The sequence below is a fragment of the Oncorhynchus nerka genome, unplaced genomic scaffold, assembly GCF_034236695.1.
Source record: "Oncorhynchus nerka isolate Pitt River unplaced genomic scaffold, Oner_Uvic_2.0 unplaced_scaffold_1421, whole genome shotgun sequence".
Taxonomy (NCBI): Eukaryota; Metazoa; Chordata; class Actinopteri; order Salmoniformes; family Salmonidae; genus Oncorhynchus; species Oncorhynchus nerka.
This window is the reverse complement of record NW_027039898.1, coordinates 97847-120528: the sequence shown is the minus strand read 5'-3', so window position 1 is coordinate 120528 and position 22682 is coordinate 97847. Positions and strand designations below refer to the sequence as shown.

Below are 22682 nucleotides of genomic sequence, written 5' to 3'. Positions count from 1 at the left end.
ATGAATTTGCCTGGCTCAGGGAAGCTGTCAGTCTGTTCACATTCATACAGATCGCACGGTGGAGGTCCCCAAAAAACGGCCACATTGATCCACAGGTCGGACTGTCCAATTTGTTAAAAGTGTTTCCGCCCGGTCTCGAACCGGGACCTTCGCGTGTTAGGCGAACGTGATAACCACGACACTACAGAAACCTGATGAGTGGAATATTAAGGGTGTGGCTGACTTTGGCTGGGTGGGGCATTTCTCAATCTCCGAACCTATTGAAAATCAGAAATTACTTAGTCCATTAATTAAGCAATAAGGCTTGAGAAGCTGGGAATTATGAGGTATTTTTAAAATATTTGTTTTATTAATAAAAACTATATGTTATCGCTTGTCATTATGGGGTATTGTGTGTAGATAGATTTTATTTTATTTCACCATTTTAGTATAAGTCGGTAATGTAACAAAATGTGGAAAAACGTAAAGGGGTCTGAAAACTTTCCGAATGCACTCTACCTATGCAGGCTAGATTCTTTTCCTTTGCTAGCCAGCCAACTAAATCTATCACACAATCACATCAAGCAGCTGAAATGACAGAAAACGATCTACATTTTTGTTTGTTTTACCTTGGATTATATTGCCATTTCTTTGGATATATCCATTACAATGACCCTGATAAATGAATTTGCCTGGCTCACAGAAGCTGTCAGTCTGTTCACAATCATACAGATCGCACGGTGGAGGTCCCCCAAAAACGGCAACATTGATCCACAGGTCGGAGAGGTAGACAGCAAGGTTTAGATAAACCACAACTGTTTCAATCCAAATGCTAGCCTCTGGCCATTGGGAAATATTGACTATGACCTTTCGCGTGTGAGGCGAACGTTATAACCACTACGCTACTGAAACTACAATACAAAAAGAGGAAGTCGTGGAAAATATTAGAATGCCGACAAGTCTACCTCACATAATATCCCAAAGTGAGTACCACAGAAAGAGCCATAATACCCATTAAAAACTAGCGGTCAAACAGGAAAATGGTTCCAATCATTTTTCCACCCTTCATGTTCCCCACAGGGGATTTTAAAAACACTGAAAATAAGGGCTGTGTTTCTTGTCGGCTTACCCTGGAGTGGTAAACTATTTGAATCATTATGGACCTCAGACCACAAGCAGCAGGAATATATTCAGAGCGCCCAAGCTAGCCACACATGCAGAGTGCGTTCGCGACTAAACAAGGTAAGTCTGAATACCAAATACTGAGAAGTGCGAAGGAAAAGCATGAATTCAAATTGGGAGCGAGCCCTAAGTGATTAGGCTGACTGTCCAATTTGTTAAAGTGTTTCCGGCCGGTCTCGAACCGGGGACCTTTCTGGCAAGTCTGGCTCTTGCTAAGTGATGTGTTCTTGGGGAAAGGGTGGGGCTTCAAATGGAAGCTGTTCGTCTGAGCTGTCTTATCGTGGGTGACATATTCCTGATACAGCACGTCCTACTTGAGTATGCGGAGAGTGGTAATTTGACCCATGGTTTAGACGATGAGGATTTTGTTCCAAAATAAGCATAAGAGATCCCTAGATCTGGGTAGACAGGAAGTTAGAGTAGAGATTACATGATAACCGACTTCGGACAGTTCTAGGATTGGAGAAGAGGGTATCCTTATAGCATAGGGGATCCCACAAAGGTGGATAGGTTTTCCATGATATGGGGAAAACCCGGGAGCACTGTTGAACTTTGTAAAGGTGATGAAATCCTACTAACCATCAAAACTATTAAGCTCTCTGATGCAGGCACTTACACCCTCGGACTACAAAGGACGAGGACAGACATGATGGGTGTGTTTTCTATTAAGGTGCTGCCAAAACCAGAGGTCCCAGACGAACCAGAGCCAGACACACTCCTCTACCACCCCTGGACCGAACCTGCCACCACTGTGTTAAAAAATCCCATTCAGGTAATTAAAGGCCTTTTAAAAGCAGACCAGTAGGAGATGCAATGGCCCCGCCTTCTGTCCATTCTCTGTACAGCTTCTCACCCCGTCTCTTCCACTCCTTACCCTGTCTGCCTTCATTCAATTCTAGAGTGGACTTCAGCGTTTTCAACACCTTTTCTATTTCCAACAACATTTTATGTACACTACAATACTGTCAACAACCTATGCCTTTACTAAAACCCAAGTGGTACCCTTTCCTACGGCTAAATCGGCCCCCAATTAGGTCTAAAGTAAGAACTCAATTATGCACTGTGGGTCCCCTAGGGTATTAAGAAGTCTAGTGTCCCCGGATTATCACCTTTACTTCAATACGCATCGGACAAACCATATACACATTGTCCAATACCACCCAATTCGGCGTTGATTCATGCAAAGTGTATTGCAAATGCCATATGGCAATTGCCAGTTGTCACACTTTAAAAATCCAACAGGTGGCGAATCCGCTCCACCTTGGTTTTTCATATTGGAAATGTAACCCAAGTCAACGTCCAAAAGCAAAATTTTGAAAAAATGATTTTTTTGTCAAAAACTTATCACCCCTTAAAAAAGTGCTTTCTGGACCGTTTTTCGAAATTCTTTCGATTTTTTTGTCAATTACACATGTGTAAGAACTGTATGAATATACTTTTGTCCAATTTTATTATCATATATATATATATTTTTTTTTACATGCGCATAAGTAATATGTTTTGTCCATTTTCAATATGATTTCATAGAAAGTCAAAAGTCAAAAGTAAAAAATGTCAAAATTTTGTAAAAAACTTCACACACCCTTAAAAAAGTGCTTTCTGGACCGTTTTTCGAAATTCTTTCAAATTTTGTGTCAATTACACACGTATAAGAACTGTATCAACATACTGTAGTTGTATTTTATTGTCATATATATATATATATTTTTTTAACTTGTGCATAAGGAATATGATTTGTCCATTTATAATATGATTTCATTGGAAGTCAAAAGTCAAAGTCAAAAGTCACTTTTTTGGGGGCCAAATGCCATAAGAAATTTGACATGCTCGAAAATCCTGCAGAAATGCAAAATTGACTGGCCTGATGAACTCGGGATGGCCGGGCAGTGATAGTTGTTCCTTTCCATCACTCGTTGTGTTGATTTCATCATGTCCATTTGGTGATGTTTTTTTCACTATAGAATCATATTGCAAATGCACGTGCATTTGCAATATGTTTCAATGGGCATTTACCATATGAAATTTGACATGCTCAAAAATGCAAAATTGACTGGCCTGATGAACACAGGATGGCCGAGCAGTGATAGTTTACCTTTCCATCACTCGTTGTGTTGATTTCATCATGTCCATTTGTTTATGTTTTCTTACTTTTGCAAAGTCACTGTGCATTTGCAATATGGTTCAATGGGCATGTACCATCACGATTTTGTCATGCTATAAAAATCCTGCAGGAATGCAAAATTGACTGGCCTGATGAACACAGGATGGCCTGGCAGTGATAGTTGTTCCTTTCCATCACTCGTTGTGTTGATTTCATCATGCCCAATTTGTAAGTCGCTCTGAATAAGAGCGTCTGCTAAATGACTTAAATGTAAATGTAATGTGATGTTTTTTCACTATAGAATCATATTGCAAATGCACGTGCATTGTTGTGCAACTGGTAACCCAAAAATAAAAATATGGTTGTAAATGCATTTACCGGTCATTATGATATTAATGCCCGCTATGGGAACACAGGATGGCCGGGCAGTGATAGTTGTTCCTTTCCATCACTCGTTGTGTTGATTTCATCATGTCCATTTGGTGATGTTTTTTCACTGTTGAATCATATTGCAAGTGCACGTGCATTTGCAATATGGTTCAATGGGCATTTACCATATGAAATTTGACATGCTCAAAAATCCTGCAGAAATGCAAAATTGACTGGCCTGATGAACACAGGATGGCCTGGCAGTGATAGTTGCTCCTTTCCAACGCTCGTTGTGTTGACTTCATCATGTCCATTTGGTGATGTTTTTCACTGTTGAATCATATTGCAAGTGCACGTGCATTTGCAATATGGTTCAATGGGCATTTACCATATGAAATTTGACATGCTCAAAAATGCAAAATTGACTGGCCTGATGAACACAGGATGGCCGAGCAGTGAGAGTTGTACCTTTCCATCACTCGTTGTGTTGATTTCATCATGTCCATTTGTTTGTTTTCTCACTTTTGCAAAGTCACTGTGCATTTGCAATATGGTTCAATGGGCAGGTACCATCACGAATTTGTCATGCTATAAAAATCCTGCAGGAATGTGAAATTGACTGGGATGGCTGGGCAGTGATTCTGGTTCATCTCAATGGCTCGTTAGGGTTGATTTCAGAATGTCACTTTTGGTGATGGTACCTCACTGTTTAAACATATTGCAAATGGACAAGAGTCACCAGCAAGTCATCGTCCATCAGTCAATTAGATATCATTCTGACACCAAACTGATACAAACTGACACCAAACCCACTTTTCCAACTCGTTTAGTAGCCAACTATCACATACTTCAGAGCTGGCCCAAAATTCACAACGCCTTCGGTTCAAACCATAAAAAAACATAAAACACGTAGTTACGTTCTAGCTGCGGGTCCATTTCTTATGTTACGTGTAGACCTTGCTGAGGCGACCCCGAATCCCAAGTTTTGGCTCGATCGGTCATTTGGTGTCCGAGCAAAACCCTAATTGGTGCTGAAAATCCACTTTTTCCATGACTTGCTACGGGGTCCTTGAATGAGCTATCGGACAGAAACGTTGGGGTCTGTCTATATGGGCCGAGACGGTCGCAATGCACCTAGTCTTGCGACTCTGGGACATTTCTAAATGTCGCCATTTTCGTGATGCAAAAATGAATTGAAGTCATTGCAAATGTACGAAGCTGTTTCTCGGTCCGAGAACCGTCTAGAGCCACGTAACTCACCACGCACTATCGACCGGAGGTCTAGAACAGGATTCTAAAGTTTCGAACTCTAGGTCCGACGGTTCTTTAAAAGTTCCAACAAGGTTAACTAATGCAGGCAGTGTATGTCTCTACGCACCCCAATGGGTCCCTACTTCCAAGCTGTGTGTGTGTGTGATTTAGTTTTCCTTTGAAATTTTACAGGACAAATGACTGATTTATTCAGTTCATGGGGGTTGCCTAATCACATATATGAAGTTTTGGAAAGATCTGACTTTTTAACCCCTCGAAACAGCCCAAGAGACACCAATTATGGCACTTCCGGTTGGCACAGGAAGCTGTAAGTCAACACATATCCTCATTGGGGTATGCTTTTACAGAATCCTCAGTTTTAAGTCCTTACGTTAAGAATTGACTGATTTACACAGGGTTGAATGCACTATGTCTATCAAACTGCAGGCAGGGTATGGATAAACACTTTTAGGGTGATTTTAACCACTTCCGGTTGGTCCAGGAAGCTTAGAATCAACACAGGTAGACCTCGTAGTGGCCTGATGGACTGTCATCGAAGACAGGTTCATACGGCATTCATAACCCACATAGGCTTCAGGTTGAATTTAGGGGTGCAGGCAATGTATTCCTATGGGGAGAGAAGTCAATGCAAACTCTTTGAAGTAAACACCTTCTTTTAACTATTAAGGGTTAATGCCACACGGTCAAGTTAGGCTTGCACGGATCGGGAGGACCTTAGGAACGTACCTGAGGTCGAATTGTGCTTCTCACCCTAACAGTTCTCTCACTGTCACCCAAAAGCAAATGACGTTGTGGGGCAGGCTTCATTTTGGGCCTACTTTTCTAATGGTCGCTGCGCTTAGACCGAGCGAGCTACGGTCAAGCGGGATATCTCGTTGAACTCGGCACGGCCTAGAGATTATGTTTATGCCATTGCCTGCTCTCTGTGTCTTTGAGCACCGCACTTTTTAACTCCATCCTTGCTGTGTGTGCGTGTGAGAGCTTTTCTTTGACATCTGTTGGGAGAAATGACTGATTTACAGTTCATGAGGGTTACCTAGTCACACATATGAAGTTTAGGAAAGATGTGACTTTTTTAACCCTTCAAAACAGACAGTGTGACCCAATTAAAGGCACTTCCGGTTGGCACAGGAAGCTATAAGTAAACATATGTCTTGATTGACATAGAAACTTACAGAATCCTGAGTTTTAAGTCTTTAAGTTAAGAATTGACTGATCTACGATCTACACAGGGTTGAATGTAGTCATTTTCACCTTTGAAGGTTATGTACATCAAAACACCTTTTGGGTCAATTTAACCACTTCCGGTTGCTCAGGGAAGCTTAGAATCGACACAGGTAGACCTCATAGTGGTCTGATGGACTGTCATAGAAGACAGGTTCATAAGGCATTCATAACCCACATACGCTTCAGGTTGAATTTAGAGGTGCAGGCAATGTATTCCTATGGGGAGAGAAGTCAATGCAAACTGTTTGATGTAAACACCTTCTTTTAACTGGTAAGGGTTAATGCCACACGGTCAAGGTTAGGCTTGCACGGATCGGGAGGACCTCAGGTACGTTCCTGAGGTCGATTTGTGCTTCTCACCTTAACGGTTCTCTCACTGTCACCCAAAAGCAAATGACACAGAAATCTCGCAGAGCTCCGCAGCACACTTTAAAAAGATTCGTAAGAACACCCTGCAACTGGATCTGCAAGTGCTGAGCGCAAACTAACAAGTCCACCAACAGCAACAAAGACTGGACACTCTTGGTTGCTCCTTGTGGCAATTCCAAACAGCTGGGGAAACCTTAGCATGCTATAGGTATCGATGCCCGCATTCCCCCAAAAACACATTTTTTTGGGATCCAAGAAAGCTCTGTAACCGTTGAAAAAAAAAAGACACCTATCCGTGAACATCACCAATCTGTCGTTGTACGATTTCTCTTAAATGACGATAGATAAATGGCTGGTTCTTTTTTATTGACACCGAGGCTCCTTGACTTTGACGTGAAGTGGAAAAATAATTTCTCTATTTTCATTTTGGACCTTTAATCCCAGATAAATGGCCATAACTCAAATGCCGTTGAGGCCTAGACGCCATCTTGTTCGGGGCCAACTGCCCATTATGCCAAACATACGCTCACCGAGTTTCGGCTTCAAATATTTTCCGTTTTCGAGATAAGGCCCCGTCGTGAATCGTTATGTTTTGTCCAATAGCAATATGATTGCTTATGCCCTCTTGTGGGAATTTCCGGGACAGCGGAAAAATGACCAACATCTTATTATTTTTGTAAAACGGAAACCGAATGTCCGACAAAGTTCATTTGATGACTTCCTGGTAGGTCCGGCCCTGCCGCTCGCCCGACGCCGTCCGGACAAGAAACTGTCATGTAACAATGACAAGAAACTCTCATGTAACACTGATGTCACAATGTCAGATGAAAAAGAAAGACATTACTTACTTTCAGAGAGCAGCGTATCACACACTCTAACCAACTGAGCTAACCGGCCGCTGGCTACAGAGCACAATTGTTGAGATGCACCGAGCCTCTGCAAGTGCTGGAGCGCAAACTAACAAGTCCACCAACAGCATAGCCTGACAAGACTGGACACTCTTGGTTGCTCCTTGTGGCAATTCCAAACAGCTGGGGAATTTGATCAATTGGTATTGTGTTTGCTTAGCATGCTATAGGTAGTGGGATCGATGCCCGCATTCCCCAAAAACACATTTTTTGTGGATCCAAGAAAGCTGCAGTTCACACTTCATGCAGCCTTGTCTTACGACAACCTACTGTCATGTAGCAATGACAAGCAACTTTAATGTAACACTGATGTCAAAATGTCAGATGAAAAAGCAAGACATTACTTACTTTCAGAGGAGCAGCGTAGCAGACACCATTGAGGCCCACAAACAAAGCTGTGGAAAGTTTCCTTGAAGCCAGAGCATAAAGAAAGAACAAATACAGATGCCGAAACCCGGGATCGAACCAGGGACCTTTAGATCTTCAGTCTAACGCTCTCCCAACTGAGCTATTCCGGCAATTCACTCAACATAATTCTGTGGCACCCTTGACAATTCACATGCATGTGACTCATAATTTGACACTCAACATGTACATAATAGCCAGTATGGGGATCGAACCCATGACCTTGGCGTTATTAGCACCACACTCTAACCAACTGAGCTAACCGGCCATTTGCTACTTTGCTCAATTGTTGAAATGCACCGAGCCTCTGCAAGTGCTGGCACGTCAACAAAAAGTCCACCAACAGCATAGCCTGACAAGACTGGACCCTCTTGGTTGCTTCTTGCGGAAATTCCAAACGGCTGGGGAATTAGCTCAAATGCTTTGCACGCGTGAGGTAGTGGGATCGATGCCCACATTCTCCAAAAGCACATTGTTTTATGGATCCAAGAAAACTCCAGTTCACACTTCATGCAGCCTTGTCTTACGACAACCTACTGTCATGTAACAATGACAAGAAACTCTCATGTAACACTGATGTCACAATGTCAGATGAAAAAGAAAGACATTACTTACTTTCAGAGAGCAGCGTATCACACACTCTAACCAACTGAGCTAACCGGCCGCTGGCTACAGAGCACAATTGTTGAGATGCACCGAGCCTCTGCAAGTGCTGGAGCGCAAACTAACAAGTCCACCAACAGCATAGCCTGACAAGACTGGACACTCTTGGTTGCTCCTTGTGGCAATTCCAAACAGCTGGGGAATTTGATCAATTGGTATTGTGTTTGCTTAGCATGCTATAGGTAGTGGGATCGATGCCCGCATTCCCCAAAAACACATTTTTTTGTGGATCCAAGAAAGCTGCAGTTCACACTTCATGCAGCCTTGTCTTACGACAACCTACTGTCATGTAGCAATGACAAGCAACTTTAATGTAACACTGATGTCAAAATGTCAGATGAAAAAGCAAGACATTACTTACTTTCAGAGGAGCAGCGTAGCACACACCATTGAGGCCCACAAACAAAGCTGTGGAAAGTTTCCTTGAAGCCAGAGCATAAAGAAAGAACAAATACAGATGCCCTGGGATCGAACCAGGGACCTTTAGATCTTCAGTCTAACGCTCTCCCAACTGAGCTATTCCTGCAATTCACTCAACATAATTCTGTGGCACCCTTGACAATTCACATAATAGCCAGTATGGGGATCGAACCCATGACCTTGGCGTTATTAGCACCACACTCTAACCAACTGAGCTAACACGCGTGAGGTAGTGGGATCGATGCCCACATTCTCCAAAAGCATTGTTTTATGGATCCAAGAAAACTCCAGTGCTGGCTGTCAGAGAGCAGCGTATCACACACTCTAACCAACTGAGCTAACCGGCCGCTGGCTACAGAGCACCAGTTCACACATGTTGAGATTGTTGAGATGCACCGAGCCTCTGCAAGTGCTGGAGCGCAAACTAACAAGTCCACCAACAGCATAGCCTGACAAGACTGGACACTCTTGGTTGCTCCTTGTGGCAATTCCAAACAGCTGGGGAATTTGATCAATTGGTATTGTGTTTGCTTAGCATGCTATAGGTAGTGGGATCGATGCCCGCATTCCCCAAAAACACATTTTTTGTGGATCCAAGAAAGCTGCAGTTCACACTTCATGCAGCCTTGTCTTACGACAACCTACTGTCATGTAGCAATGACAAGCAACTTTAATGTAACACTGATGTCAAAATGTCAGATGAAAAAGCAAGACATTACTTACTTTCAGAGGAGCAGCGTAGCAGACACCATTGAGGCCCACAAACAAAGCTGTGGAAAGTTTCCTTGAAGCCAGAGCATAAAGAAAGAACAAATACAGATGCCGAAACCCGGGATCGAACCAGGGACCTTTAGATCTTCAGTCTAACGCTCTCCCAACTGAGCTATTCCGGCAATTCACTCAACATAATTCTGTGGCACCCTTGACAATTCACATGCATGTGACTCATAATTTGACACTCAAAATGTACATAATAGCCAGTATGGGGATCGAACCCATGACCTTGGCGTTATTAGCACCACACTCTAACCAACTGAGCTAACCGGCCATTTGCTATTTTGCTCAATTGTTGAAATGCACCGAGCCTCTGCAAGTGCTGGCACGTCAACAAACAAGTCCACCAACAGCATAGCCTGACAAGACTGGACCCTCTTGGTTGCTTCTTGCGGAAATTCCAAACGGCTGGGGAATTAGCTCAAATGCTTTGCACGCGTGAGGTAGTGGGATCGATGCCCACATTCTCCAAAAGCACATTGTTTTATGGATCCAAGAAAACTCCAGTTCACACTTCATGCAGCCTTGTCTTACAATGACAACCTACTGTCATGTAACAATGACAAGAAACTCTCATGTAACACTGATGTCACAATGTCAGATGAAAAGAAAGACATTACTTACTTTCAGAGAGCAGCGTATCACACACTCTAACCAACTGAGCTAACCGGCCGCTGGCTACAGAGCACAATTGTTGAGATGCACCGAGCCTCTGCAAGTGCTGGAGCGCAAACTAACAAGTCCACCAACAGCATAGCCTGACAAGACTGGACACTCTTGGTTGCTCCTTGTGGCAATTCCAAACAGCTGGGGAATTTGATCAATTGGTATTGTGTTTGCTTAGCATGCTATAGGTAGTGGGATCGATGCCCGCATTCCCCAAAAACACATTTTTTTGTGGATCCAAGAAAGCTGCAGTTCACACTTCATGCAGCCTTGTCTTACGACAACCTACTGTCATGTAGCAATGACAAGCAACTTTAATGTAACACTGATGTCAAAATGTCAGATGAAAAAGCAAGACATTACTTACTTTCAGAGGAGCAGCGTAGCAGACACCATTGAGGCCCACAAACAAAGCTGTGGAAAGTTTCCTTGAAGCCAGAGCATAAAGAAAGAACAAATACAGATGCCGAAACCCGGGATCGAACCAGGGACCTTTAGATCTTCAGTCTAACGCTCTCCCAACTGAGCTATTCCGGCAATTCACTCAACATAATTCTGTGGCACCCTTGACAATTCACATGCATGTGACTCATAATTTTGACACTCAAAATGTACATAATAGCCAGTATGGGGATCGAACCCATGACCTTGGCGTTATTAGCACCACACTCTAACCAACTGAGCTAACCGGCCATTTGCTATTTTGCTCAATTGTTGAAATGCACCGAGCCTCTGCAAGTGCTGGCACGTCAACAAACAAGTCCACCAACAGCATAGCCTGACAAGACTGGACCCTCTTGGTTGCTTCTTGCGGAAATTCCAAACGGCTGGGGAATTAGCTCAAATGCTTTGCACGCGTGAGGTAGTGGGATCGATGCCCACATTCTCCAAAAGCACATTGTTTTATGGATCCAAGAAAACTCCAGTTCACACTTCATGCAGCCTATGTCTTACGACAACCTGTCTTAAACAATGACAACCTACTGTCATGTAAACAATGACAAGAAACTCTCATGTAACACTGATGTCACAATGTCAGATGAAAAAGAAAGACATTACTTACTTTCAGAGAGCAGCGTATCACACACTCTAACCAACTGAGCTAACCGGCCGCTGGCTACAGAGCACAATTGTTGAGATGCACCGAGCCTCTGCAAGTGCTGGAGCGCAAACTAACAAGTCCACCAACAGCATAGCCTGACAAGACTGGACACTCTTGGTTGCTCCTTGTGGCAATTCCAAACAGCTGGGGAATTTGATCAATTGGTATTGTGTTTGCTTAGCATGCTATAGGTAGTGGGATCGATGCCCGCATTCCCCAAAAACACATTTTTTTGTGGATCCAAGAAAGCTGCAGTTCACACTTCATGCAGCCTTGTCTTACGACAACCTACTGTCATGTAGCAATGACAAGCAACTTTAATGTAACACTGATGTCAAAATGTCAGATGAAAAAGCAAGACATTACTTACTTTCAGAGGAGCAGCGTAGCAGACACCATTGAGGCCCACAAACAAAGCTGTGGAAAGTTTCCTTGAAGCCAGAGCATAAAGAAAGAACAAATACAGATGCCGAAACCCGGGATCGAACCAGGGACCTTTAGATCTTCAGTCTAACGCTCTCCCAACTGAGCTATTCCGGCAATTCACTCAACATAATTCTGTGGCACCCTTGACAATTCACATGCATGTGACTCATAATTTTGACACTCAAAATGTACATAATAGCCAGTATGGGGATCGAACCCATGACCTTGGCGTTATTAGCACCACACTCTAACCAACTGAGCTAACCGGCCATTTGCTATTTTGCTCAATTGTTGAAATGCACCGAGCCTCTGCAAGTGCTGGCACGTCAACAAACAAGTCCACCAACAGCATAGCCTGACAAGACTGGACCCTCTTGGTTGCTTCTTGCGGAAATTCCAAACGGCTGGGGAATTAGCTCAAATGCTTTGCACGCGTGAGGTAGTGGGATCGATGCCCACATTCTCCAAAAGCACATTGTTTTATGGATCCAAGAAAACTCCAGTTCACACTTCATGCAGCCTTGTCTTACAACCTACTGTCATGTAAACAATGACAAGAACTGTCATGTAACAATGACAAGAAACTCTCATGTAACACTGATGTCACAATGTCAGATGAAAAAGAAAGACATTACTTACTTTCAGAGAGCAGCGTATCACACACTCTAACCAACTGAGCTAACCGGCCGCTGGCTACAGAGCACAATTGTTGAGATGCACCGAGCCTCTGCAAGTGCTGGAGCGCAAACTAACAAGTCCACCAACAGCATAGCCTGACAAGACTGGACACTCTTGGTTGCTCCTTGTGGCAATTCCAAACAGCTGGGGAATTTGATCAATTGGTATTGTGTTTGCTTAGCATGCTATAGGTAGTGGGATCGATGCCCGCATTCCCCAAAAACACATTTTTTTGTGGATCCAAGAAAGCTGCAGTTCACACTTCATGCAGCCTTGTCTTACGACAACCTACTGTCATGTAGCAATGACAAGCAACTTTAATGTAACACTGATGTCAAAATGTCAGATGAAAAAGCAAGACATTACTTACTTTCAGAGGAGCAGCGTAGCACACACCATTGAGGCCCACAAACAAAGCTGTGGAAAGTTTCCTTGAAGCCAGAGCATAAAGAAAGAACAAATACAGATGCCGAAACCCGGGATCGAACCAGGGACCTTTAGATCTTCAGTCTAACGCTCTCCCAACTGAGCTATTCCGGCAATTCACTCAACATAATTCTGTGGCACCCTTGACAATTCACATGCATGTGACTCATAATTTTGACACTCAAAATGTACATAATAGCCAGTATGGGGATCGAACCCATGACCTTGGCGTTATTAGCACCACACTCTAACCAACTGAGCTAACCGGCCATTTGCTATTTTGCTCAATTGTTGAAATGCACCGAGCCTCTGCAAGTGCTGGCACGTCAACAAACAAGTCCACCAACAGCATAGCCTGACAAGACTGGACCCTCTTGGTTGCTTCTTGCGGAAATTCCAAACGGCTGGGGAATTAGCTCAAATGCTTTGCACGCGTGAGGTAGTGGGATCGATGCCCACATTCTCCAAAAGCACATTGTTTTATGGATCCAAGAAAACTCCAGTTCACACTTCATGCAGCCTTGTCTTACGACAACCTACTGTCATGTAACAATGACAAGAAAACAATGACAAGAAACTCTCATGTAACACTGATGTCACAATGTCAGATGAAAAAGAAAGACATTACTTACTTTCAGAGAGCAGCGTATCACACACTCTAACCAACTGAGCTAACCGGCCGCTGGCTACAGAGCACAATTGTTGAGATGCACCGAGCCTCTGCAAGTGCTGGAGCGCAAACTAACAAGTCCACCAACAGCATAGCCTGACAAGACTGGACACTCTTGGTTGCTCCTTGTGGCAATTCCAAACAGCTGGGGAATTTGATCAATTGGTATTGTGTTGCTTAGCATGCTATAGGTAGTGGGATCGATGCCCGCATTCCCCAAAAACACATTTTTTGTGGATCCAAGAAAGCTGCAGTTCACACTTCATGCAGCCTTGTCTTACGACAACCTACTGTCATGTAGCAATGACAAGCAACTTTAATGTAACACTGATGTCAAAATGTCAGATGAAAAAGCAAGACATTACTTACTTTCAGAGGAGCAGCGTAGCACACACCATTGAGGCCCACAAACAAAGCTGTGGAAAGTTTCCTTGAAGCCAGAGCATAAAGAAAGAACAAATACAGATGCCGAAACCCGGGATCGAACCAGGGACCTTTAGATCTTCAGTCTAACGCTCTCCCAACTGAGCTATTCCGGCAATTCACTCAACATAATTCTGTGGCACCCTTGACAATTCACATGCATGTGACTCATAATTTTGACACTCAAAATGTACATAATAGCCAGTATGGGGATCGAACCCATGACCTTGGCGTTATTAGCACCACACTCTAACCAACTGAGCTAACCGGCCATTTGCTATTTTGCTCAATTGTTGAAATGCACCGAGCCTCTGCAAGTGCTGGCACGTCAACAAACAAGTCCACCAACAGCATAGCCTGACAAGACTGGACCCTCTTGGTTGCTTCTTGCGGAAATTCCAAACGGCTGGGGAATTAGCTCAAATGCTTTGCACGCGTGAGGTAGTGGGATCGATGCCCACATTCTCCAAAAGCACATTGTTTTATGGATCCAAGAAAACTCCAGTTCACACTTCATGCAGCCTTGTCTTACGACAACCTACTGTCATGTAACAATGACAAGAAACAATGACAAGAAACTCATGTAACACTGATGTCACAATGTCAGATGAAAAAGAAAGACATTACTTACTTTCAGAGAGCAGCGTATCACACACTCTAACCAACTGAGCTAACCGGCCGCTGGCTACAGAGCACAATTGTTGAGATGCACCGAGCCTCTGCAAGTGCTGGAAGTGCTGGACAAACTAACAAGTCCACCAACAGCATAGCCTGACAAGACTGGACACTCTTGGTTGCTCCTTGTGGCAATTCCAAACAGCTGGGGAATTTGATCAATTGGTATTGTGTTTGCTTAGCATGCTATAGGTAGTGGGATCGATGCCCGCATTCCCCAAAAACACATTTTTTGTGGATCCAAGAAAGCTGCAGTTCACACTTCATGCAGCCTTGTCTTACGACAACCTACTGTCATGTAGCAATGACAAGCAACTTTAATGTAACACTGATGTCAAAATGTCAGATGAAAAAGCAAGACATTACTTACTTTCAGAGGAGCAGCGTAGCACACACCATTGAGGCCCACAAACAAAGCTGTGGAAAGTTTCCTTGAAGCCAGAGCATAAAGAAAGAACAAATACAGATGCCGAAACCCGGGATCGAACCAGGGACCTTTAGATCTTCAGTCTAACGCTCTCCCAACTGAGCTATTCCGGCAATTCACTCAACATAATTCTGTGGCACCCTTGACAATTCACATGCATGTGACTCATAATTTTGACACTCAAAATGTACATAATAGCCAGTATGGGGATCGAACCCATGACCTTGGCGTTATTAGCACCACACTCTAACCAACTGAGCTAACCGGCCATTTGCTATTTTGCTCAATTGTTGAAATGCACCGAGCCTCTGCAAGTGCTGGCACGTCAACAAACAAGTCCACCAACAGCATAGCCTGACAAGACTGGACCCTCTTGGTTGCTTCTTGCGGAAATTCCAAACGGCTGGGGAATTAGCTCAAATGCTTTGCACGCGTGAGGTAGTGGGATCGATGCCCACATTCTCCAAAAGCACATTGTTTTATGGATCCAAGAAAACTCCAGTTCACACTTCATGCAGCCTTGTCTTACGACAACCTACTGTCATGTAACAATGACAAGATGTAACAATGACAAGAAACTCTCATGTAACACTGATGTCACAATGTCAGATGAAAAAGAAAGACATTACTTACTTTCAGAGAGCAGCGTATCACACACTCTAACCAACTGAGCTAACCGGCCGCTGGCTACAGAGCACAATTGTTGAGATGCACCGAGCCTCTGCAAGTGCTGGAGCGCAAACTAACAAGTCCACCAACAGCATAGCCTGACAAGACTGGACACTCTTGGTTGCTCCTTGTGGCAATTCCAAACAGCTGGGGAATTTGATCAATTGGTATTGTGTTTGCTTAGCATGCTATAGGTAGTGGGATCGATGCCCGCATTCCCCAAAAACACATTTTTTGTGGATCCAAGAAAGCTGCAGTTCACACTTCATGCAGCCTTGTCTTACGACAACCTACTGTCATGTAGCAATGACAAGCAACTTTAATGTAACACTGATGTCAAAATGTCAGATGAAAAAGCAAGACATTACTTACTTTCAGAGGAGCAGCGTAGCACACACCATTGAGGCCCACAAACAAAGCTGTGGAAAGTTTCCTTGAAGCCAGAGCATAAAGAAAGAACATACAGATGCCGAAACCCGGGATCGAACCAGGGACCTTTAGATCTTCAGTCTAACGCTCTCCCAACTGAGCTATTCCGGCAATTCACTCAACATAATTCTGTGGCACCCTTGACAATTCACATGCATGTGACTCATAATTTTGACACTCAAAATGTACATAATAGCCAGTATGGGGATCGAACCCATGACCTTGGCGCTATTAGCACCACACTCTAACCAACTGAGCTAACCGGCCATTTGCTATTTTGCTCAATTGTTGAAATGCACCGAGCCTCTGCAAGTGCTGGCACGTCAACAAACAAGTCCACCAACAGCATAGCCTGACAAGACTGGACCCTCTTGGTTGCTTCTTGCGGAAATTCCAAACGGCTGGGGAATTAGCTCAAATGCTTTGCACGCGTGAGGTAGTGGGATCGATGCCCACATTCTCCAAAAGCACATTGTTTTATGGATCCAAGAAAACTCCAGTTCACACTTCATGCAGCCTTGTCTTACGACAACCTACTGTCATGTAAACAATGACAAGAAACTGTCATGTAACAATGACAAGAAACTCTCATGTAACACTGATGTCACAATGTCAGATGAAAAAGAAAGACATTACTTACTTTCAGAGAGCAGCGTATCACACACTCTAACCAACTGAGCTAACCGGCCGCTGGCTACAGAGCACAATTGTTGAGATGCACCGAGCCTCTGCAAGTGCTGGAGCGCAAACTAACAAGTCCACCAACAGCATAGCCTGACAAGACTGGACACTCTTGGTTGCTCCTTGTGGCAATTCCAAACAGCTGGGGAATTTTCTATAAAGGCACGGACGGAATTTGAACCCATGGTCTTCGGTTTACGAGACCGACGCCTTACCACTTGGCCACCATGCCACTCTATAATGCAAATATATATATATATATATATATAACATTCTGGAAAGTAGTAGTTGTGCAAATGTGAATTTGGCACACAAACTCAGTGGAGAAAGGACCTCATACATATATAGCATGCACTCCCCTCTGAGCTTCCATCCCATTTAATTTGCAGATAAAACGCAATATCAATACACTGTACTTTATATATACACAACTCCATTGAAACTACAATGAAATGATAGCAGCAATTCTTAAAACAGGTACGGACAGGGATCGAAAACATGAACTTCAGTTTTTGAAAATGATGCCATAAAAGTTGGCAACCATGCCACTTCTGTTCTATAAATGTACTAACAGGGATTGAACGCATGTTCTTCAGATTAAAAGACCAAATTATTTAGCACATCTCTGTTTCCTGCTTAGAATTTCAACATTCTGGAAAGTAGAAGTTGGGTCTTTGCAAAAAAACATGGAGAAGCTGGGGATTGAACCCAGGAGCTCATACATGCAAAGCATGCGCTCTACCACTGAGCTACACCCCCTTTCTGGGAAAGAAAAAAATTGTTTCTAATTTTCTTAAATTTCTCCTTTATTATAGCAGGTAAGCCAGTTAAGAACAAGTTCTCATACACAACTGCGACCTGGCCAAGGTAAAGCAAAGCAGTGCAATTCATTTGCAGTCTGGACGCGGAGGGGTGAACATCTCCTGCTCTGACTGCAGCTGGAAGGGACTGCTGCGAGAGGACTAGGCCGCCTGTGATTGCCTTGATAAGGCGGAGCTTTACCTAGTATAGACTTACAGATGACCTGGAACCAGTGGTTCTGGCGACAAGTTACACATGGAACAAACTAGCGCACAGTCAATAACAAAATAGAAGGGATTTTTTTTTTTTTTAAAGGCAATAAATATGCCATAGTACCGAAGTAATCACAATTTAGCAAATGAACACTGGAGTGATAGATGAGCAGATGATGATGTGCAAGTAGAAATACTGGTGTGCAAAAGTGCAGAAAGTAAATAAAAACAATATGGCGATGAGGTAGGTAGATTGGGTGGGCTATTTAGAGATGGGCATCTCCTGCTCTGACTGCAGCTGGAAGGGACTGCTGCGCAAGGACTAGGCCGACTGTGAGTGCTTTGATAAGGCGGAGCTTTACCTAGCATAGACTTACAGATGACCTGGAGCCAGTGGTTCTGGCGACGAGTTACACATGGAACAAACAAGCGCACAGTCAATAACAAAATAGCCAGTGGTTCTGGCGACGAATATGTAGCGAGGGCCAGCCGACTAGAGCATACAGGTCGCAGTGGCCATATCAAGATAATTGACCTTTTCTTTACACTGTTGTGATGAAAGTACATTTCCATAATATCAGCTATCTACCATAAACGTCGAACAGGGATTGAACCCATGTGCTTCAGTTAACAAAAACAGATGGCTTTGCGCATCTATTTCATTCTTAGAATGTCAACATTGTGGAAAGTGGGAGTTGTGCAAAAGCTCATTTAACAAGTGAATACTCTCAAAAGACAAGTTGGGGAATACTGTAGGTAAGGGAATTACCCCCCTGTATTGGACAAAAATGAATGGGAAGTCATTGGCATCGGACAAACCATATACACATTGTCCAATACCACCCAATTCGGCGTTGATTCATGCAAAGTGTATTGCAAATGCCATATGGCAATTGCCAGTTGTCACACTTTAAAAATCCAACAGGTGGCGAATCCGCTCCACCTTGGTTTTTCATATTGGAAATGTAACCCAAGTCAACGTCCAAAAGCAAAATTTTGAAAAAATGATTTTTTTGTCAAAAACTTATCACCCCTTAAAAAAGTGCTTTCTGGACCGTTTTTCGAAATTCTTTCGATTTTTTTGTCAATTACACATGTGTAAGAACTGTATGAATATACTTTTGTCCAATTTTATTATCATATATATATATATTTTTTTTTTACATGCGCATAAGTAATATGTTTTGTCCATTTTCAATATGATTTCATAGAAAGTCAAAAGTAAAAAATGTCAAAATTTTGTCAAAAACTTCACACACCCTTAAAAAAGTGCTTTCTGGACCGTTTTTCGAAATTCTTTCAAATTTTGTGTCAATTACACACGTATAAGAACTGTATCAACATACTGTAGTTGTATTTTATTGTCATATATATATATATTTTTTTTTTAACTTGTGCATAAGGAATATGATTTGTCCATTTATAATATGATTTCATAGGAAGTCAAAAGTCAAAGTCAAAAGTCACTTTTTTGGGGGCCAAATGCCATAAGAAATTTGACATGCTCGAAAATCCTGCAGAAATGCAAAATTGACTGGCCTGATGAACTCGGGATGGCCGGGCAGTGATAGTTGTTCCTTTCCATCACTCGTTGTGTTGATTTCATCATGTCCATTTGGTGATGTTTTTTCACACTATAGAATCATATTGCAAATGCACGTGCATTTGCAATATGTTTCAATGGGCATTTACCATATGAAATTTGACATGCTCAAAAATGCAAAATTGACTGGCCTGATGAACACAGGATGGCCGAGCAGTGATAGTTTACCTTTCCATCACTCGTTGTGTTGATTTCATCATGTCCATTTGTTTATGTTTTCTTACTTTTGCAAAGTCACTGTTGCAATATGGTTCAATGGGCATGTACCATCACGATTTTGTCATGCTATAAAAATCCTGCAGGAATGCAAAATTGACTGGCCTGATGAACACAGGATGGCCTGGCAGTGATAGTTGTTCCTTTCCATCACTTGTTGTGTTGATTTCATCATGCCCAATTTGTAAGTCGCTCTGGATAAGAGCGTCTGCTAAATGACTTAAATGTAAATGTAATGTGATGTTTTTTCACTATAGAATCATATTGCAAATGCACGTGCATTGTTGTGCAACTGGTAACCCAAAAATAAAAATATGGTTGTAAATGCATTTACCGGTCATTGATGATATTAATGCCCGCTATGGGAACACAGGATGGCCGGGCAGTGATAGTTGTTCCTTTCCATCACTCGTTGTGTTGATTTCATCATGTCCATTTGGTGATGTTTTTTCACTGTTGAATCATATTGCAAGTGCACTTGCATTTGCAATATGGTTCAATGGGCATTACCATATGAAATTTGAAAAAATTGACATGCTCAAAAATCCTGCAGAAATGCAAAATTGACTGGCCTGATGAACACAGGATGGCCTGGCAGTGATAGTTGCTCCTTTCCAACGCACTCGTTGTGTTGACTTCATCATGTCCATTTGGTGATGTTTTTTCACTGTTGAATCATATTGCAAGTGCACGTGCATTTGCAATATGGTTCAATCACATTTACCATATGAAATTTGACATGCTCAAAAATGCAAAATTGACTGGCCTGATGAACCAGGATGGCCGAGCAGTGAGAGTTGTACCTTTCCATCACTCGTTGTGTTGATTTCATCATGTCCATTTGTTTGTTTTCTCACTTTTGCAAAGTCACTGTGCATTTGCAATATGGTTCAATGGGCAGGTACCATCACGAATTTGTCATGCTATAAAAATCCTGCAGGAATGTGAAATGGGATGGCTGGGCAGTGATTCTGGTTCATCTCAATGGCTCTGTTAGGGTTGATTTCAGAATGTCACTTTTGGTGATGGTACCTCACTGTTTAAACATATTGCAAATGGACAAGAGTCACCAGCAAGTCATCGTCCATCAGTCAATTAGATATCATTCTGACACCAAACTGATACAAACTGACACCAAACCCACTTCTTCCAACTCGTTTAGTAGCCAACTATCACATACTTCAGAGCTGGCCCAAAATTCACAACGCCTTCGGTTCAAACCATAAAAAAACATAAAACACGTAGTTACGTTCTAGCTGCGGGTCCATTTCTTATGTTACGTGTAGACCTTGCTGAGGCGACCCCGAATCCCAAGTTTTGGCTCGATCGGTCATTTGGTGTCCGAGCAAAACCCTAATTGGTGCTGAAAATCCACTTTTTCCATGACTTGCTACGGGGTCCTTGAATGAGCTATCGGACAGAAACGTTGGGGTCTGTCTATATGGGCCGAGACGGTCGCAATGCACCTAGTCTTGCGACTCTGGGACATTTCTAAATGTCGCCATTTTCGTGATGCAAAAATGAATTGAAGTCATTGCAAATGTACGAAGCTGTTTCTCGGTCCGAGAACCGTCTAGAGCCACGTAACTCACCACGCACTATCGACCGGAGGTCTAGAACAGGATTCTAAAGTTTCGGAACTCTAGGTCCGACGGTTCTTTAAAAGTTCCAACAAGGTTAACTAATGCAGGCAGTGTATGTCTCTACGCACCCCAATGGGTCCCTACTTCCAAGCTGTGTGTGTGTGTGATTTAGTTTTCCTTTGAAATTTTACAGGACAAATGACTGATTTACAGTTCATGGGGGTTGCCTAATCACATATATGAAGTTTTGGAAAGATCTGACTTTTTTAACCCCTCGAAACAGCCCAAGAGACACCAATTATGGCACTTCCGGTTGGCACAGGAAGCTGTAAGTCAACACATATCCTCATTGGGGTATGCTTTTACAGAATCCTCAGTTTTAAGTCCTTACGTTAAGAATTGACTGATTTACACAGGGTTGAATGCACTATGTCTATCAAACTGCAGGCAGGGTATGGATAAACACTTTTAGGGTGATTTTAACCACTTCCGGTTGGTCCAGGAAGCTTAGAATCAACACAGGTAGACCTCGTAGTGGCCTGATGGACTGTCATCGAAGACAGGTTCATACGGCATTCATAACCCACATAGGCTTCAGGTTGAATTTAGGGGTGCAGGCAATGTATTCCTATGGGGAGAGAAGTCAATGCAAACTCTTTGAAGTAAACACCTTCTTTTAACTATTAAGGGTTAATGCCACACGGTCAAGGTTAGGCTTGCACGGATCGGGAGGACCTTAGGAACGTACCTGAGGTCGAATTGTGCTTCTCACCCTAACAGTTCTCTCACTGTCACCCAAAAGCAAATGACGTTGTGGGGCAGGCTTCATTTTGGGCCTACTTTTCTAATGGTCGCTGCGCTTAGACCGAGCGAGCGAGCTACGGTCAAGCGGGATATCTCGTTGAACTCGGCACGGCCTAGAGATTATGTTTATGCCATTGCCTGCTCTCTGTGTCTTTGAGCACCGCACTTTTTAACTCCATCCTTGCTGTGTGTGCGTGTGAGAGCTTTTCTTTGACATCTGTTGGGAGAAATGACTGATTTACAGTTCATGAGGGTTACCTAGTCACACATATGAAGTTTAGGAAAGATGTGACTTTTTTAACCCTTCAAAACAGACAGTGTGACCCAATTAAAGGCACTTCCGGTTGGCACAGGAAGCTATAAGTAAACATATGTCTTGATTGACATAGAAACTTACAGAATCCTGAGTTTTAAGTCTTTAAGTTAAGAATTGACTGATCTACGATCTACACAGGGTTGAATGTAGTCATTTTCACCTTTGAAGGTTATGTACATCAAAACACCTTTTGGGTCAATTTAACC

At 42.9% G+C, this 22682-nt stretch overlaps 21 non-coding genes across 21 annotated transcripts; all 21 read right to left on the bottom strand.

The window, feature by feature from the left end:
• Positions 1-120: 120 nt before the first annotated feature.
• Positions 121-191, bottom strand: trnav-aac (transfer RNA valine (anticodon AAC)). Its single transcript has one exon. It is a non-coding gene; the product is annotated as a tRNA-Val (tRNA).
• A 7661-nt stretch (positions 192-7852) lies between these two features.
• trnaf-gaa (transfer RNA phenylalanine (anticodon GAA)) lies at positions 7853-7925 on the bottom strand. The gene has a single exon. It is a non-coding gene; the product is annotated as a tRNA-Phe (tRNA).
• Positions 7926-8006: 81 nt separating this feature from the next.
• On the bottom strand, positions 8007-8080 carry trnai-aau (transfer RNA isoleucine (anticodon AAU)). Its single transcript has one exon. It is a non-coding gene; the product is annotated as a tRNA-Ile (tRNA).
• An 847-nt stretch (positions 8081-8927) lies between these two features.
• trnaf-gaa (transfer RNA phenylalanine (anticodon GAA)) lies at positions 8928-9001 on the bottom strand. Its single transcript has one exon. It is a non-coding gene; the product is annotated as a tRNA-Phe (tRNA).
• A 45-nt stretch (positions 9002-9046) lies between these two features.
• trnai-aau (transfer RNA isoleucine (anticodon AAU)) lies at positions 9047-9120 on the bottom strand. The gene has a single exon. It is a non-coding gene; the product is annotated as a tRNA-Ile (tRNA).
• Positions 9121-9715: 595 nt separating this feature from the next.
• On the bottom strand, positions 9716-9788 carry trnaf-gaa (transfer RNA phenylalanine (anticodon GAA)). Its single transcript has one exon. It is a non-coding gene; the product is annotated as a tRNA-Phe (tRNA).
• Positions 9789-9869: 81 nt separating this feature from the next.
• On the bottom strand, positions 9870-9943 carry trnai-aau (transfer RNA isoleucine (anticodon AAU)). The gene has a single exon. It is a non-coding gene; the product is annotated as a tRNA-Ile (tRNA).
• Positions 9944-10799: 856 nt separating this feature from the next.
• trnaf-gaa (transfer RNA phenylalanine (anticodon GAA)) lies at positions 10800-10872 on the bottom strand. Its single transcript has one exon. It is a non-coding gene; the product is annotated as a tRNA-Phe (tRNA).
• An 82-nt stretch (positions 10873-10954) lies between these two features.
• Positions 10955-11028, bottom strand: trnai-aau (transfer RNA isoleucine (anticodon AAU)). Its single transcript has one exon. It is a non-coding gene; the product is annotated as a tRNA-Ile (tRNA).
• Positions 11029-11904: 876 nt separating this feature from the next.
• Positions 11905-11977, bottom strand: trnaf-gaa (transfer RNA phenylalanine (anticodon GAA)). Its single transcript has one exon. It is a non-coding gene; the product is annotated as a tRNA-Phe (tRNA).
• An 82-nt stretch (positions 11978-12059) lies between these two features.
• trnai-aau (transfer RNA isoleucine (anticodon AAU)) lies at positions 12060-12133 on the bottom strand. Its single transcript has one exon. It is a non-coding gene; the product is annotated as a tRNA-Ile (tRNA).
• Positions 12134-13008: 875 nt separating this feature from the next.
• trnaf-gaa (transfer RNA phenylalanine (anticodon GAA)) lies at positions 13009-13081 on the bottom strand. The gene has a single exon. It is a non-coding gene; the product is annotated as a tRNA-Phe (tRNA).
• An 82-nt stretch (positions 13082-13163) lies between these two features.
• On the bottom strand, positions 13164-13237 carry trnai-aau (transfer RNA isoleucine (anticodon AAU)). The gene has a single exon. It is a non-coding gene; the product is annotated as a tRNA-Ile (tRNA).
• Positions 13238-14103: 866 nt separating this feature from the next.
• trnaf-gaa (transfer RNA phenylalanine (anticodon GAA)) lies at positions 14104-14176 on the bottom strand. The gene has a single exon. It is a non-coding gene; the product is annotated as a tRNA-Phe (tRNA).
• An 82-nt stretch (positions 14177-14258) lies between these two features.
• On the bottom strand, positions 14259-14332 carry trnai-aau (transfer RNA isoleucine (anticodon AAU)). The gene has a single exon. It is a non-coding gene; the product is annotated as a tRNA-Ile (tRNA).
• An 870-nt stretch (positions 14333-15202) lies between these two features.
• Positions 15203-15275, bottom strand: trnaf-gaa (transfer RNA phenylalanine (anticodon GAA)). Its single transcript has one exon. It is a non-coding gene; the product is annotated as a tRNA-Phe (tRNA).
• An 82-nt stretch (positions 15276-15357) lies between these two features.
• Positions 15358-15431, bottom strand: trnai-aau (transfer RNA isoleucine (anticodon AAU)). The gene has a single exon. It is a non-coding gene; the product is annotated as a tRNA-Ile (tRNA).
• An 867-nt stretch (positions 15432-16298) lies between these two features.
• On the bottom strand, positions 16299-16371 carry trnaf-gaa (transfer RNA phenylalanine (anticodon GAA)). The gene has a single exon. It is a non-coding gene; the product is annotated as a tRNA-Phe (tRNA).
• Positions 16372-16453: 82 nt separating this feature from the next.
• trnai-aau (transfer RNA isoleucine (anticodon AAU)) lies at positions 16454-16527 on the bottom strand. Its single transcript has one exon. It is a non-coding gene; the product is annotated as a tRNA-Ile (tRNA).
• Positions 16528-17101: 574 nt separating this feature from the next.
• On the bottom strand, positions 17102-17173 carry trnat-cgu (transfer RNA threonine (anticodon CGU)). The gene has a single exon. It is a non-coding gene; the product is annotated as a tRNA-Thr (tRNA).
• Positions 17174-17628: 455 nt separating this feature from the next.
• On the bottom strand, positions 17629-17700 carry trnaa-ugc (transfer RNA alanine (anticodon UGC)). Its single transcript has one exon. It is a non-coding gene; the product is annotated as a tRNA-Ala (tRNA).
• Between the last annotated feature and the right edge of the window lie 4982 nt (positions 17701-22682).